At 35.8% G+C, this 13,767-nt stretch overlaps 12 non-coding genes across 12 annotated transcripts; all 12 read right to left on the minus strand.

Moving 5' to 3' along the window:
* Positions 1-91: 91 nt before the first annotated feature.
* Positions 92-164, minus strand: trnar-ucg (transfer RNA arginine (anticodon UCG)). The gene has a single exon. It is a non-coding gene; the product is annotated as a tRNA-Arg (tRNA).
* A 448-nt stretch (positions 165-612) lies between these two features.
* On the minus strand, positions 613-685 carry trnar-ucg (transfer RNA arginine (anticodon UCG)). The gene has a single exon. It is a non-coding gene; the product is annotated as a tRNA-Arg (tRNA).
* Positions 686-1,336: 651 nt separating this feature from the next.
* Positions 1,337-1,409, minus strand: trnar-ucg (transfer RNA arginine (anticodon UCG)). The gene has a single exon. It is a non-coding gene; the product is annotated as a tRNA-Arg (tRNA).
* A 2,136-nt stretch (positions 1,410-3,545) lies between these two features.
* On the minus strand, positions 3,546-3,618 carry trnar-ucg (transfer RNA arginine (anticodon UCG)). Its single transcript has one exon. It is a non-coding gene; the product is annotated as a tRNA-Arg (tRNA).
* Positions 3,619-5,275: 1,657 nt separating this feature from the next.
* On the minus strand, positions 5,276-5,348 carry trnar-ucg (transfer RNA arginine (anticodon UCG)). The gene has a single exon. It is a non-coding gene; the product is annotated as a tRNA-Arg (tRNA).
* Positions 5,349-5,796: 448 nt separating this feature from the next.
* trnar-ucg (transfer RNA arginine (anticodon UCG)) lies at positions 5,797-5,869 on the minus strand. The gene has a single exon. It is a non-coding gene; the product is annotated as a tRNA-Arg (tRNA).
* A 650-nt stretch (positions 5,870-6,519) lies between these two features.
* trnar-ucg (transfer RNA arginine (anticodon UCG)) lies at positions 6,520-6,592 on the minus strand. The gene has a single exon. It is a non-coding gene; the product is annotated as a tRNA-Arg (tRNA).
* A 2,135-nt stretch (positions 6,593-8,727) lies between these two features.
* On the minus strand, positions 8,728-8,800 carry trnar-ucg (transfer RNA arginine (anticodon UCG)). Its single transcript has one exon. It is a non-coding gene; the product is annotated as a tRNA-Arg (tRNA).
* Positions 8,801-9,575: 775 nt separating this feature from the next.
* Positions 9,576-9,648, minus strand: trnar-ucg (transfer RNA arginine (anticodon UCG)). Its single transcript has one exon. It is a non-coding gene; the product is annotated as a tRNA-Arg (tRNA).
* An 823-nt stretch (positions 9,649-10,471) lies between these two features.
* On the minus strand, positions 10,472-10,544 carry trnar-ucg (transfer RNA arginine (anticodon UCG)). Its single transcript has one exon. It is a non-coding gene; the product is annotated as a tRNA-Arg (tRNA).
* A 448-nt stretch (positions 10,545-10,992) lies between these two features.
* Positions 10,993-11,065, minus strand: trnar-ucg (transfer RNA arginine (anticodon UCG)). The gene has a single exon. It is a non-coding gene; the product is annotated as a tRNA-Arg (tRNA).
* A 651-nt stretch (positions 11,066-11,716) lies between these two features.
* trnar-ucg (transfer RNA arginine (anticodon UCG)) lies at positions 11,717-11,789 on the minus strand. The gene has a single exon. It is a non-coding gene; the product is annotated as a tRNA-Arg (tRNA).
* Positions 11,790-13,767: the final 1,978 nt, after the last annotated feature.

Genomic DNA, 13,767 nt, shown 5'->3' on the forward strand with positions numbered 1-13,767 from the left:
TACAACGAGTACTTACGTTCAAGAATTCTCCAAATGAGATTGAGTGGGTAGTAGCTATAGGCGAATGATTCAACTCATCCTTTTAAAACTACGACCCCGGCAGGACTCGAACCTGCAATCTTCTGATTCGAAGTCAGACGCCTTATCCATTAGGCCACGAGACCAGTGATTCCAAAACGCAGTAGCATTTTCAGAAAAAGGTGATTTGTATCTATTTGTATCTAGCAAAATCCGTTGCTACAATCACAGAATCGTTCTGTAGAGTCGAATCTTTTTAAACCGAGATGAACGATTCATTCAGAAATCAATCAGGGATGAGCTTCCCAAAAGCTTCATTAGCCAGCTGTGAACTCTATAGATAACCACGTAACCTTAGTTACTTTTGGGAAACGCACCCCAGAGCTGTTCAGAGTCACCGACTTATCTAGAACTCTTTCGAGCCAACTGTTCAACAACCGATAAACACGTGAGCATTTGGAGTGTACGAATTATATATCTAAGTGATTTTGAAGTGAGGAGAGTACAACGAGTACTTACGTTCAAGAATTCTCCAAATGAGATTGAGTGGGTAGTAGCTATAGGCGAATGATTCAACTCATCCTTTTAAAACTACGACCCCGGCAGGACTCGAACCTGCAATCTTCTGATTCGAAGTCAGACGCCTTATCCATTAGGCCACGAGGCCGGTGATTTTAAATGCAGTTTTCAGAATTTTCAGAAAAAGGTGATTTGTATCTATTTGCATCTAGCAAAGTCCCGTTGCTACAATCACAGAATCGTTCTGTAGAGTTGAATCTTTAATGATAAATATATTTTTTTTTTAAACGTGCTTAAAAATGATATACACCTTGAAGTTCATTTCCATCTTGTTTAGGCTTATAATTAGGTTACATTTTAGTTCTAAATACTTATGCCTATATGAGCTGAATCCTACAACAAACACTCCAAATTGCAATAAAAATATATTACATCTGTTTGTCATGGGATATTTCAATAAAAAATCATTCCAGTGTATATTTGTAAAAAGATTATGTCAAGGCATCACACATTTTCGGTTTGTGTTGCAAAGGTAACAGCTACGCCATTTAACCATCCCAGATCTCCCCTACTAATACTGTATCTTAGTCGGCATGGCTTTAAAGACAGCATTTTCCAAACTCAAGGTGCGCTAATATTGATTAGCGCAAGGAAAGGAATTTAACATAATCGTAAGTAAGCAGGTTTTGAAGTAAGAAGAGTACAAGGAGTACTTCATTTTCATGTTCACATTCATGTGGAATTCTCCCAATGAGGTTGAGATAGGTGAATGATTCAACTCATCATTCTTTTAAAACTGCGACCCCGGCAGGACTCGAACCTGCAATCTTCTGATTCGAAGTCAGACGCCTTATCCATTAGGCCACGAGGCCGGTGATTTTAAATGCAGTTTTCAGAATTTTCAGAAAAAGGTGATTTGTATCTATTTGCATCTAGCAAAGTCCCGTTGCTACAATCACAGAATCGTTCTGTAGAGTTGAATCTTTAATGATAAATATATATATTTTTTAAACGTGCTTAAAAATGATATACACCTTGAAGTTCATTTCCATCTTGTTTAGGCTAATGATTAGGTTATATTTTAGTTCTAAATACTTATGCCTATATGAGCTGAATCCTACAACAAACACTCCAAATTGCAATAAAAATATATTACATCTGTTTGTCATCTGATATTTCAATTAAAAAACCTACCAGTTTATGTTTGTAAAAGGATTACATAAAATGTCAGAGCATCACACATTTTTTGTTTGTGTTGCAAAGGTAACAGCTATGCCATTTAATTGCAGACACTTAACTAGTTGGAAACGCATTTTGAGTGCATTGGTTGAAATGTAAAAAAAAAAAAAAAAAAAGTTACAACCATCCCCGATCTCCCATACTAATAGCATCTTAGTGGGCGTGGCTTCAAAGACAGCGTTTTCCTAACTTACAAAAAAAATGCATAATGCAAAATTTACATCCCTAGCTGTAGTTTAAGGTGCACTAATATTGATCACCTCAAGGAAAGGAACTTAACATAATCGACAGTAAGCAGGTTTTGAAGTGAGAAGAGTACAACTAGTAGGGGGAGAGCGGGGCACAACCTAACACTTTGTGAATTTCGCGGTTTATGTAAATCCACTTGGGGTTCAGAGTACAATTTTTTTCAACATTATTTTCACACTTGTCTAGTACAAATATATCGCTTTGTTTCATATTTACAGTGTATACGCTTTTCGTTATTTACCTCAAAAGAAAGGAAGTGAAACGTGACAACATGTAACATCTGAGGGACACGTTGTAACACGACCATATTACAGCTTAAAATGTTATCTGATCGAATGAAAAAAATATACACAACAAACTAAAATATTTTGTCAGTAAAATACATGTGTTAACTTTTTCAAATGAAGTAATGACGTTTTTTAAAAAAATAAATAAAAATGGTCTAATTTTGGAGTTTGACAATGAACATATCGCAACGATGCTTTGAACGGCCCTGATCGCAACACACAGCTGTACAGTAGTTCAAAACAATGTGGACAAATAGATGAAACACATAAAGACATTCAGAAAAACACTCCCGTCCCTCCACACACAGCTCTTGTGATAACTTGTCCATGGCACAACAATCAGACTGAGACGTGATGGCAGATACAAACATACGCAGCAAGCTTTATTGCGCTCTCCTACAACATTAGAGCATACGGGTATAAAAAATTTTCTGTGCGTCACGCAGGACCTGTGTTTTAAGTAAAACAATAAACATAAAGATATTACCCACTAAATAAACATTTGGTTGGTTTACTTTTAAGAACAAAAATAATAATTACTTGGAACATCACATTCCAAATTACTACAGCTCTCATAGAACACGACACACATAAACGAGCCAAAATGCTTTACATTTCTTGAAATAATAACATCTGAACATTGAACACTGATTGTCAGCCTTTATTCACCTGTTTCTTGTGGTTTCTTATCAAAATCCTTAGAAGTAAATAGTGTAAATTGCACCGCTTATGTCATAGAATAGCATAGTTTAATAACAGCGGGGCATATTGTAACACAGTGTTACAACGTTCCCCATCTGCGCGACTGGAGTTTAATACAGGTTAGTGTCTTCTGCTGGTTTGTCAAGCATTAATAAACTATCTAAACTGATAAATAACAAATTGGAGATTAAAATAATAGCAGTTTTGTCTAACTTTAAATGAATACTAAAAACTGAAATGAAAAGTTTACTTCAGCCAGAAATGTACTTTTACTACGGTAAAATAAATATGCAGCGATATCTTCAAAATGCTTTTGAATTTTGGTGATCTTTTTGCTCTGCATAGTGTTGCTATGGCAACTAGTAAATACGTAAATTTGGTTATGCTAGCGTGTGTGGAAATATTTGAACCACGTGTGTTACAATTAACCCCGCGTTTGGTTGTGCCCCGCTCACTCTACTTCATGTTCATGTGGAATTCTCCCAATGAGGTTGAGATAGACAAATGATTCAACTCAACCTTTTAAAACTGCGACCCCGGCAGGACTCGAACCTGCAATCTTCTGATCCGAAGTCAGACGCCTTATCCATTAGGCCACGAGGCCGATTACTGTAGAATAAGTAGCATTTCCACAAAATTGCCATCTAGTATCTTGTATCTAGCAAAGTCCATTGCCACAGTCACCGAATCGTTCTATAGAGAGGAATCTTTTTAAACCGAGATGAACGATTTGTTCAAAAACCAATCAGGGATGAGCTTAGTTCACCATTATTCATCTTGGTTCAAAGTTTTTAAACACACGAGCGTTTGGAGTGTACGGAAAATTGTACTGACGAGGTAATGAATGATAAATATGCATATTTTTAAACGTGCATAAAAATAATATACACTTTGAAGTTCATTTCCATCTTGTTTAGGCTAATAATTAGGTTATATTTTAGTTCTAAATACTTATGCCTATATGAGCTGAATCCTACAACAAACACTCCAAATTGCAATAAAAATATATTGCATATGTTTGTCATGGGATATTTCAATAAAAAATCATTCCAGTGTATATTTGTAAAAAGACTATGTCAAGGCATCACACATTTTCTGTTTGTGTTGCAAAGGTAACAGCTACGCCATTTAACCATCCCAGATCTCCCCTACTAATACTGTATCTTAGTCGGCGTGGCTTTAAAGACAGCATTTTCCAAACTCAAGGTGCGCTAATATTGATTAGCGCAAGGAAAGGAATTTAACATAATCGTAAGTAAGCAGGTTTTGAAGTAAGAAGAGTACAAGGAGTACTTCATGTTCATGTTCACATTCATGTGGAATTCTCCCAATGAGGTTGAGATAGGCGAATGATTCAACTCATCATTCTTTTAAAACTGCGACCCCGGCAATCTTCTGATTCGAAGTCAGACGCCTTATCCATTAGGCCACGAGGCCGGTGATTTTAAATGCAGTTTTCAGAATTTTCAGAAAAAGGTGATTTGTATCTATTTGCATCTAGCAAAGTCCCGTTGCTACAATCACAGAATCGTTCTGTAGAGTTGAATCTTTAATGATAAATATATATATTTTTTAAACGTGCTTAAAAATAATATACACCTTGAAGTTCATTTCCATCTTGTTTAGGCTAATAATTAGGTTATATTTTAGTTCTAAATACTTATGCCTATATGAGCTGAATCCTACAACAAACACTCGAAATTGCAATAAAAATATATTACATCTGTTTGTCATGGGATATTTCAATAAAAAAAAAAAACATTCCAGTGTATATTTGTAAAAGGATTTTGTCAATGCATCACACATTTTTTGTTTGTGCTGCAACGATAACAGCTAGGCCATTTAATAGCAGACACTTGTAACTAATTAGAAACACATTTTAAGCGCAGTGGTTTAAAAGAACTTCAACATAAAACAGAAATGTAAAAAAGTTACAACCATCCCCGATCTTTCCTAATACTGTATCTTAGTGGGCGTGGCTTTAAAGACAGCGTTTTCCAAACTTAACAACAATGCTTAATGCACATTTACATCCCTAGCTGTAGTTTGAGAAACGCGGATCGTATATCGTACTGTTAGCTGTCCATTAACACAGAAATTGCACTACCGGAAGAGGGTGCTACTGTAACGAAGGTGCTCTAATATCGAAGTGATTTTGAAGTGAGGAGAGTACAACGAGTACTTACGTTCAAGAATTCTCCAAATGAGATTGAGTGGGTAGTAGCTATAGGCGAATGATTCAACTCATCCTTTTAAAACTACGACCCCGGCAGGACTCGAACCTGCAATCTTCTGATTCGAAGTCAGACGCCTTATCCATTAGGCCACGAGACCAGTGATTCCAAAACGCAGTAGCATTTTCAGAAAAAGGTGATTTGTATCTATTTGTATCTAGCAAAATCCGTTGCTACAATCACAGAATCGTTCTGTAGAGTCGAATCTTTTTAAACCGAGATGAACGATTCATTCAGAAATCAATCAGGGATGAGCTTCCCAAAAGCTTCATTAGCCAGCTGTGAACTCTATAGATAACCACGTAACCTTAGTTACTTTTGGGAAACGCACCCCAGAGCTGTTCAGAGTCACCGACTTATCTAGAACTCTTTCGAGCCAACTGTTCAACAACCGATAAACACGTGAGCATTTGGAGTGTACGAATTATATATCTAAGTGATTTTGAAGTGAGGAGAGTACAACGAGTACTTACGTTCAAGAATTCTCCAAATGAGATTGAGTGGGTAGTAGCTATAGGCGAATGATTCAACTCATCCTTTTAAAACTACGACCCCGGCAGGACTCGAACCTGCAATCTTCTGATTCGAAGTCAGACGCCTTATCCATTAGGCCACGAGGACGGTGATTTTAAATGCAGTTTTCAGAATTTTCAGAAAAAGGTGATTTGTATCTATTTGCATCTAGCAAAGTCCCGTTGCTACAATCACAGAATCGTTCTGTAGAGTTGAATCTTTAATGATAAATATATTTTTTTTTAAACGTGCTTAAAAATGATATACACCTTGAAGTTCATTTCCATCTTGTTTAGGCTTATAATTAGGTTACATTTTAGTTCTAAATACTTATGCCTATATGAGCTGAATCCTACAACAAACACTCCAAATTGCAATAAAAATATATTACATCTGTTTGTCATGGGATATTTCAATAAAAAATCATTCCAGTGTATATTTGTAAAAAGATTATGTCAAGGCATCACACATTTTCGGTTTGTGTTGCAAAGGTAACAGCTACGCCATTTAACCATCCCAGATCTCCCCTACTAATACTGTATCTTAGTCGGCGTGGCTTTAAAGACAGCATTTTCCAAACTCAAGGTGCGCTAATATTGATTAGCGCAAGGAAAGGAATTTAACATAATCGTAAGTAAGCAGGTTTTGAAGTAAGAAGAGTACAAGGAGTACTTCATTTTCATGTTCACATTCATGTGGAATTCTCCCAATGAGGTTGAGATAGGTGAATGATTCAACTCATCATTCTTTTAAAACTGCGACCCCGGCAGGACTCGAACCTGCAATCTTCTGATTCGAAGTCAGACGCCTTATCCATTAGGCCACGAGGCCGGTGATTTTAAATGCAGTTTTCAGAATTTTCAGAAAAAGGTGATTTGTATCTATTTGCATCTAGCAAAGTCCCGTTGCTACAATCACAGAATCGTTCTGTAGAGTTGAATCTTTAATGATAAATATATATATTTTTTAAACGTGCTTAAAAATGATATACACCTTGAAGTTCATTTCCATCTTGTTTAGGCTAATGATTAGGTTATATTTTAGTTCTAAATACTTATGCCTATATGAGCTGAATCCTACAACAAACACTCCAAATTGCAATAAAAATATATTACATCTGTTTGTCATCTGATATTTCAATTAAAAAACCTACCAGTTTATGTTTGTAAAAGGATTACATAAAATGTCAGAGCATCACACATTTTTTGTTTGTGTTGCAAAGGTAACAGCTATGCCATTTAATTGCAGACACTTAACTAGTTGGAAACGCATTTTGAGTGCATTGGTTGAAATGTAAAAAAAAAAAAAAAAAAGTTACAACCATCCCCGATCTCCCATACTAATAGCATCTTAGTGGGCGTGGCTTCAAAGACAGCGTTTTCCTAACTTACAAAAAAAATGCATAATGCAAAATTTACATCCCTAGCTGTAGTTTAAGGTGCACTAATATTGATCACCTCAAGGAAAGGAACTTAACATAATCGACAGTAAGCAGGTTTTGAAGTGAGAAGAGTACAACTAGTAGGGGGAGAGCGGGGCACAACCTAACACTTTGTGAATTTCGCGGTTTATGTAAATCCACTTGGGGTTCAGAGTACAATTTTTTTCAACATTATTTTCACACTTGTCTAGTACAAATATATCGCTTTGTTTCATATTTACAGTGTATACGCTTTTCGTTATTTACCTCAAAAGAAAGGAAGTGAAACGTGACAACATGTAACATCTGAGGGACACGTTGTAACACGACCATATTACAGCTTAAAATGTTATCTGATCGAATGAAAAAAATATACACAACAAACTAAAATATTTTGTCAGTAAAATACATGTGTTAACTTTTTCAAATGAAGTAATGACGTTTTTTAAAAAAATAAATAAAAATGGTCTAATTTTGGAGTTTGACAATGAACATATCGCAACGATGCTTTGAACGGCCCTGATCGCAACACACAGCTGTACAGTAGTTCAAAACAATGTGGACAAATAGATGAAACACATAAAGACATTCAGAAAAACACTCCCGTCCCTCCACACACAGCTCTTGTGATAACTTGTCCATGGCACAACAATCAGACTGAGACGTGATGGCAGATACAAACATACGCAGCAAGCTTTATTGCGCTCTCCTACAACATTAGAGCATACGGGTATAAAAAATTTTCTGTGCGTCACGCAGGACCTGTGTTTTAAGTAAAACAATAAACATAAAGATATTACCCACTAAATAAACATTTGGTTGGTTTACTTTTAAGAACAAAAATAATAATTACTTGGAACATCACATTCCAAATTACTACAGCTCTCATAGAACACGACACACATAAACGAGCCAAAATGCTTTACATTTCTTGAAATAATAACATCTGAACATTGAACACTGATTGTCAGCCTTTATTCACCTGTTTCTTGTGGTTTCTTATCAAAATCCTTAGAAGTAAATAGTGTAAATTGCACCGCTTATGTCATAGAATAGCATAGTTTAATAACAGCGGGGCATATTGTAACACAGTGTTACAACGTTCCCCATCTGCGCGACTGGAGTTTAATACAGGTTAGTGTCTTCTGCTGGTTTGTCAAGCATTAATAAACTATCTAAACTGATAAATAACAAATTGGAGATTAAAATAATAGCAGTTTTGTCTAACTTTAAATGAATACTAAAAACTGAAATGAAAAGTTTACTTCAGCCAGAAATGTACTTTTACTACGGTAAAATAAATATGCAGCGATATCTTCAAAATGCTTTTGAATTTTGGTGATCTTTTTGCTCTGCATAGTGTTGCTATGGCAACTAGTAAATACGTAAATTTGGTTATGCTAGCGTGTGTGGAAATATTTGAACCACGTGTGTTACAATTAACCCCGCGTTTGGTTGTGCCCCGCTCACTCTACTTCATGTTCATGTGGAATTCTCCCAATGAGGTTGAGATAGACAAATGATTCAACTCAACCTTTTAAAACTGCGACCCCGGCAGGACTCGAACCTGCAATCTTCTGATCCGAAGTCAGACGCCTTATCCATTAGGCCACGAGGCCGATTACTGTAGAATAAGTAGCATTTCCACAAAATTGCCATCTAGTATCTTGTATCTAGCAAAGTCCATTGCCACAGTCACCGAATCGTTCTATAGAGAGGAATCTTTTTAAACCGAGATGAACGATTTGTTCAAAAACCAATCAGGGATGAGCTTAGTTCACCATTATTCATCTTGGTTCAAAGTTTTTAAACACACGAGCGTTTGAAGTGTACGGAAAATTGTACTGACGAGGTAATGAATGATAAATATGCATATTTTTAAACGTGCATAAAAATAATATACACTTTGAAGTTCATTTCCATCTTGTTTAGGCTAATAATTAGGTTATATTTTAGTTCTAAATACTTATGCCTATATGAGCTGAATCCTACAACAAACACTCGAAATTGCAATAAAAATATATTGCATATGTTTGTCATGGGATATTTCAATAAAAAATCATTCCAGTGTATATTTGTAAAAAGACTATGTCAAGGCATCACACATTTTCTGTTTGTGTTGCAAAGGTAACAGCTACGCCATTTAACCATCCCAGATCTCCCCTACTAATACTGTATCTTAGTCGGCGTGGCTTTAAAGACAGCATTTTCCAAACTCAAGGTGCGCTAATATTGATTAGCGCAAGGAAAGGAATTTAACATAATCGTAAGTAAGCAGGTTTTGAAGTAAGAAGAGTACAAGGAGTACTTCATGTTCATGTTCACATTCATGTGGAATTCTCCCAATGAGGTTGAGATAGGCGAATGATTCAACTCATCATTCTTTTAAAACTGCGACCCCGGCAGGACTCGAACCTGCAATCTTCTGATTCGAAGTCAGACGCCTTATCCATTAGGCCACGAGGCCGGTGATTTTAAATGCAGTTTTCAGAATTTTCAGAAAAAGGTGATTTGTATCTATTTGCATCTAGCAAAGTCCCGTTGCTACAATCACAGAATCGTTCTGTAGAGTTGAATCTTTAATGATAAATATATATATTTTTTAAACGTGCTTAAAAATAATATACACCTTGAAGTTCATTTCCATCTTGTTTAGGCTAATAATTAGGTTATATTTTAGTTCTAAATACTTATGCCTATATGAGCTGAATCCTACAACAAACACTCGAAATTGCAATAAAAATATATTACATCTGTTTGTCATGGGATATTTCAATAAAAAAAAAAACATTCCAGTGTATATTTGTAAAAGGATTTTGTCAATGCATCACACATTTTTTGTTTGTGCTGCAACGATAACAGCTAGGCCATTTAATAGCAGACACTTGTAACTAATTAGAAACACATTTTAAGCGCAGTGGTTTAAAAGAACTTCAACATAAAACAGAAATGTAAAAAAGTTACAACCATCCCCGATCTTTCCTAATACTGTATCTTAGTGGGCGTGGCTTTAAAGACAGCGTTTTCCAAACTTAACAACAATGCTTAATGCACATTTACATCCCTAGCTGTAGTTTGAGAAACGCGGATCGTATATCGTACTGTTAGCTGTCCATTAACACAGAAATTGCACTACCGGAAGAGGGTGCTACTGTAACGAAGGTGCTCTAATATCGAAGTGATTTTGAAGTGAGGAGAGTACAACGAGTACTTACGTTCAAGAATTCTCCAAATGAGATTGAGTGGGTAGTAGCTATAGGCGAATGATTCAACTCATCCTTTTAAAACTACGACCCCGGCAGGACTCGAACCTGCAATCTTCTGATTCGAAGTCAGACGCCTTATCCATTAGGCCACGAGACCAGTGATTCCAAAACGCAGTAGCATTTTCAGAAAAAAGTGATTTGTATCTATTTGTATCTAGCAAAATCCGTTGCTACAATCACAGAATCGTTCTGTAGAGTCGAATCTTTTTAAACCGAGATGAACGATTCATTCAGAAATCAATCAGGGATGAGCTTCCCAAAAGCTTCATTAGCCAGCTGTGAACTCTATAGATAACCACGTAACCTTAGTTACTTTTGGGAAACGCACCCCAGAGCTGTTCAGAGTCACCGACTTATCTAGAACTCTTTCGAGCCAACTGTTCAACAACCGATAAACACGTGAGCATTTGGAGTGTACGAATTATATATCTAAGTGATTTTGAAGTGAGGAGAGTACAACGAGTACTTACGTTCAAGAATTCTCCAAATGAGATTGAGTGGGTAGTAGCTATAGGCGAATGATTCAACTCATCCTTTTAAAACTACGACCCCGGCAGGACTCGAACCTGCAATCTTCTGATTCGAAGTCAGACGCCTTATCCATTAGGCCACGAGGCCGGTGATTTTAAATGCAGTTTTCAGAATTTTCAGAAAAAGGTGATTTGTATCTATTTGCATCTAGCAAAGTCCCGTTGCTACAATCACAGAATCGTTCTGTAGAGTTGAATCTTTAATGATAAATATATTTTTTTTTTAAACGTGCTTAAAAATGATATACACCTTGAAGTTCATTTCCATCTTGTTTAGGCTTATAATTAGGTTACATTTTAGTTCTAAATACTTATGCCTATATGAGCTGAATCCTACAACAAACACTCCAAATTGCAATAAAAATATATTACATCTGTTTGTCATGGGATATTTCAATAAAAAATCATTCCAGTGTATATTTGTAAAAAGATTATGTCAAGGAATCACACATTTTCGGTTTGTGTTGCAAAGGTAACAGCTACGCCATTTAACCATCCCAGATCTCCCCTACTAATACTGTATCTTAGTCGGCGTGGCTTTAAAGACAGCATTTTCCAAACTCAAGGTGCGCTAATATTGATTAGCGCAAGGAAAGGAATTTAACATAATCGTAAGTAAGCAGGTTTTGAAGTAAGAAGAGTACAAGGAGTACTTCATTTTCATGTTCACATTCATGTGGAATTCTCCCAATGAGGTTGAGATAGGTGAATGATTCAACTCATCATTCTTTTAAAACTGCGACCCCGGCAGGACTCGAACCTGCAATCTTCTGATTCGAAGTCAGACGCCTTATCCATTAGGCCACGAGGCCGGTGATTTTAAATGCAGTTTTCAGAATTTTCAGAAAAAGGTGATTTGTATCTATTTGCATCTAGCAAAGTCCCGTTGCTACAATCACAGAATCGTTCTGTAGAGTTGAATCTTTAATGATAAATATATATATTTTTTAAACGTGCTTAAAAATGATATACACCTTGAAGTTCATTTCCATCTTGTTTAGGCTAATGATTAGGTTATATTTTAGTTCTAAATACTTATGCCTATATGAGCTGAATCCTACAACAAACACTCCAAATTGCAATAAAAATATATTACATCTGTTTGTCATCTGATATTTCAATTAAAAAACCTACCAGTTTATGTTTGTAAAAGGATTACATAAAATGTCAGAGCATCACACATTTTTTGTTTGTGTTGCAAAGGTAACAGCTATGCCATTTAATTGCAGACACTTAACTAGTTGGAAACGCATTTTGAGTGCATTGGTTGAAATGTAAAAAAAAAAAAAAAAAAAGTTACAACCATCCCCGATCTCCCATACTAATAGCATCTTAGTGGGCGTGGCTTCAAAGACAGCGTTTTCCTAACTTACAAAAAAAATGCATAATGCAAAATTTACATCCCTAGCTGTAGTTTAAGGTGCACTAATATTGATCACCTCAAGGAAAGGAACTTAACATAATCGACAGTAAGCAGGTTTTGAAGTGAGAAGAGTACAACTAGTAGGGGGAGAGCGGGGCACAACCTAACACTTTGTGAATTTCGCGGTTTATGTAAATCCACTTGGGGTTCAGAGTACAATTTTTTTCAACATTATTTTCACACTTGTCTAGTACAAATATATCGCTTTGTTTCATATTTACAGTGTATACGCTTTTCGTTATTTACCTCAAAAGAAAGGAAGTGAAACGTGACAACATGTAACATCTGAGGGACACGTTGTAACACGACCATATTACAGCTTAAAATGTTATCTGATCGAATGAAAAAAATATACACAACAAACTAAAATATTTTGTCAGTAAAATACATGTGTTAACTTTTTCAAATGAAGTAATGACGTTTTTTAAAAAAATAAATAAAAATGGTCTAATTTTGGAGTTTGACAATGAACATATCGCAACGATGCTTTGAACGGCCCTGATCGCAACACACAGCTGTACAGTAGTTCAAAACAATGTGGACAAATAGATGAAACACATAAAGACATTCAGAAAAACACTCCCGTCCCTCCACACACAGCTCTTGTGATAACTTGTCCATGGCACAACAATCAGACTGAGACGTGATGGCAGATACAAACATACGCAGCAAGCTTTATTGCGCTCTCCTACAACATTAGAGCATACGGGTATAAAAAATTTTCTGTGCGTCACGCAAGACCTGTGTTTTAAGTAAAACAATAAACATAAAGATATTACCCACTAAATAAACATTTGGTTGGTTTACTTTTAAGAACAAAAATAATAATTACTTGGAACATCACATTCCAAATTACTACAGCTCTCATAGAACACGACACACATAAACGAGCCAAAATGCTTTACATTTCTTGAAATAATAACATCTGAACATTGAACACTGATTGTCAGCCTTTATTCACCTGTTTCTTGTGGTTTCTTATCAAAATCCTTAGAAGTAAATAGTGTAAATTGCACCGCTTATGTCATAGAATAGCATAGTTTAATAACAGCGGGGCATATTGTAACACAGTGTTACAACGTTCCCCATCTGCGCGACTGGAGTTTAATACAGGTTAGTGTCTTCTGCTGGTTTGTCAAGCATTAATAAACTATCTAAACTGATAAATAACAAATTGGAGATTAAAATAATAGCAGTTTTGTCTAACTTTAAATGAATACTAAAAACTGAAATGAAAAGTTTACTTCAGCCAGAAATGTACTTTTACTACGGTAAAATAAATATGCAGCGATATCTTCAAAATGCTTTTGAATTTTGGTGATCTTTTTGCTCTGCATAGTGTTGCTATGGCAACTAGTAAATACGTA

This window comes from Garra rufa, chromosome 3, assembly GCF_049309525.1.
Source record: "Garra rufa chromosome 3, GarRuf1.0, whole genome shotgun sequence".
NCBI lineage: Eukaryota > Metazoa > Chordata > Actinopteri > Cypriniformes > Cyprinidae > Garra > Garra rufa.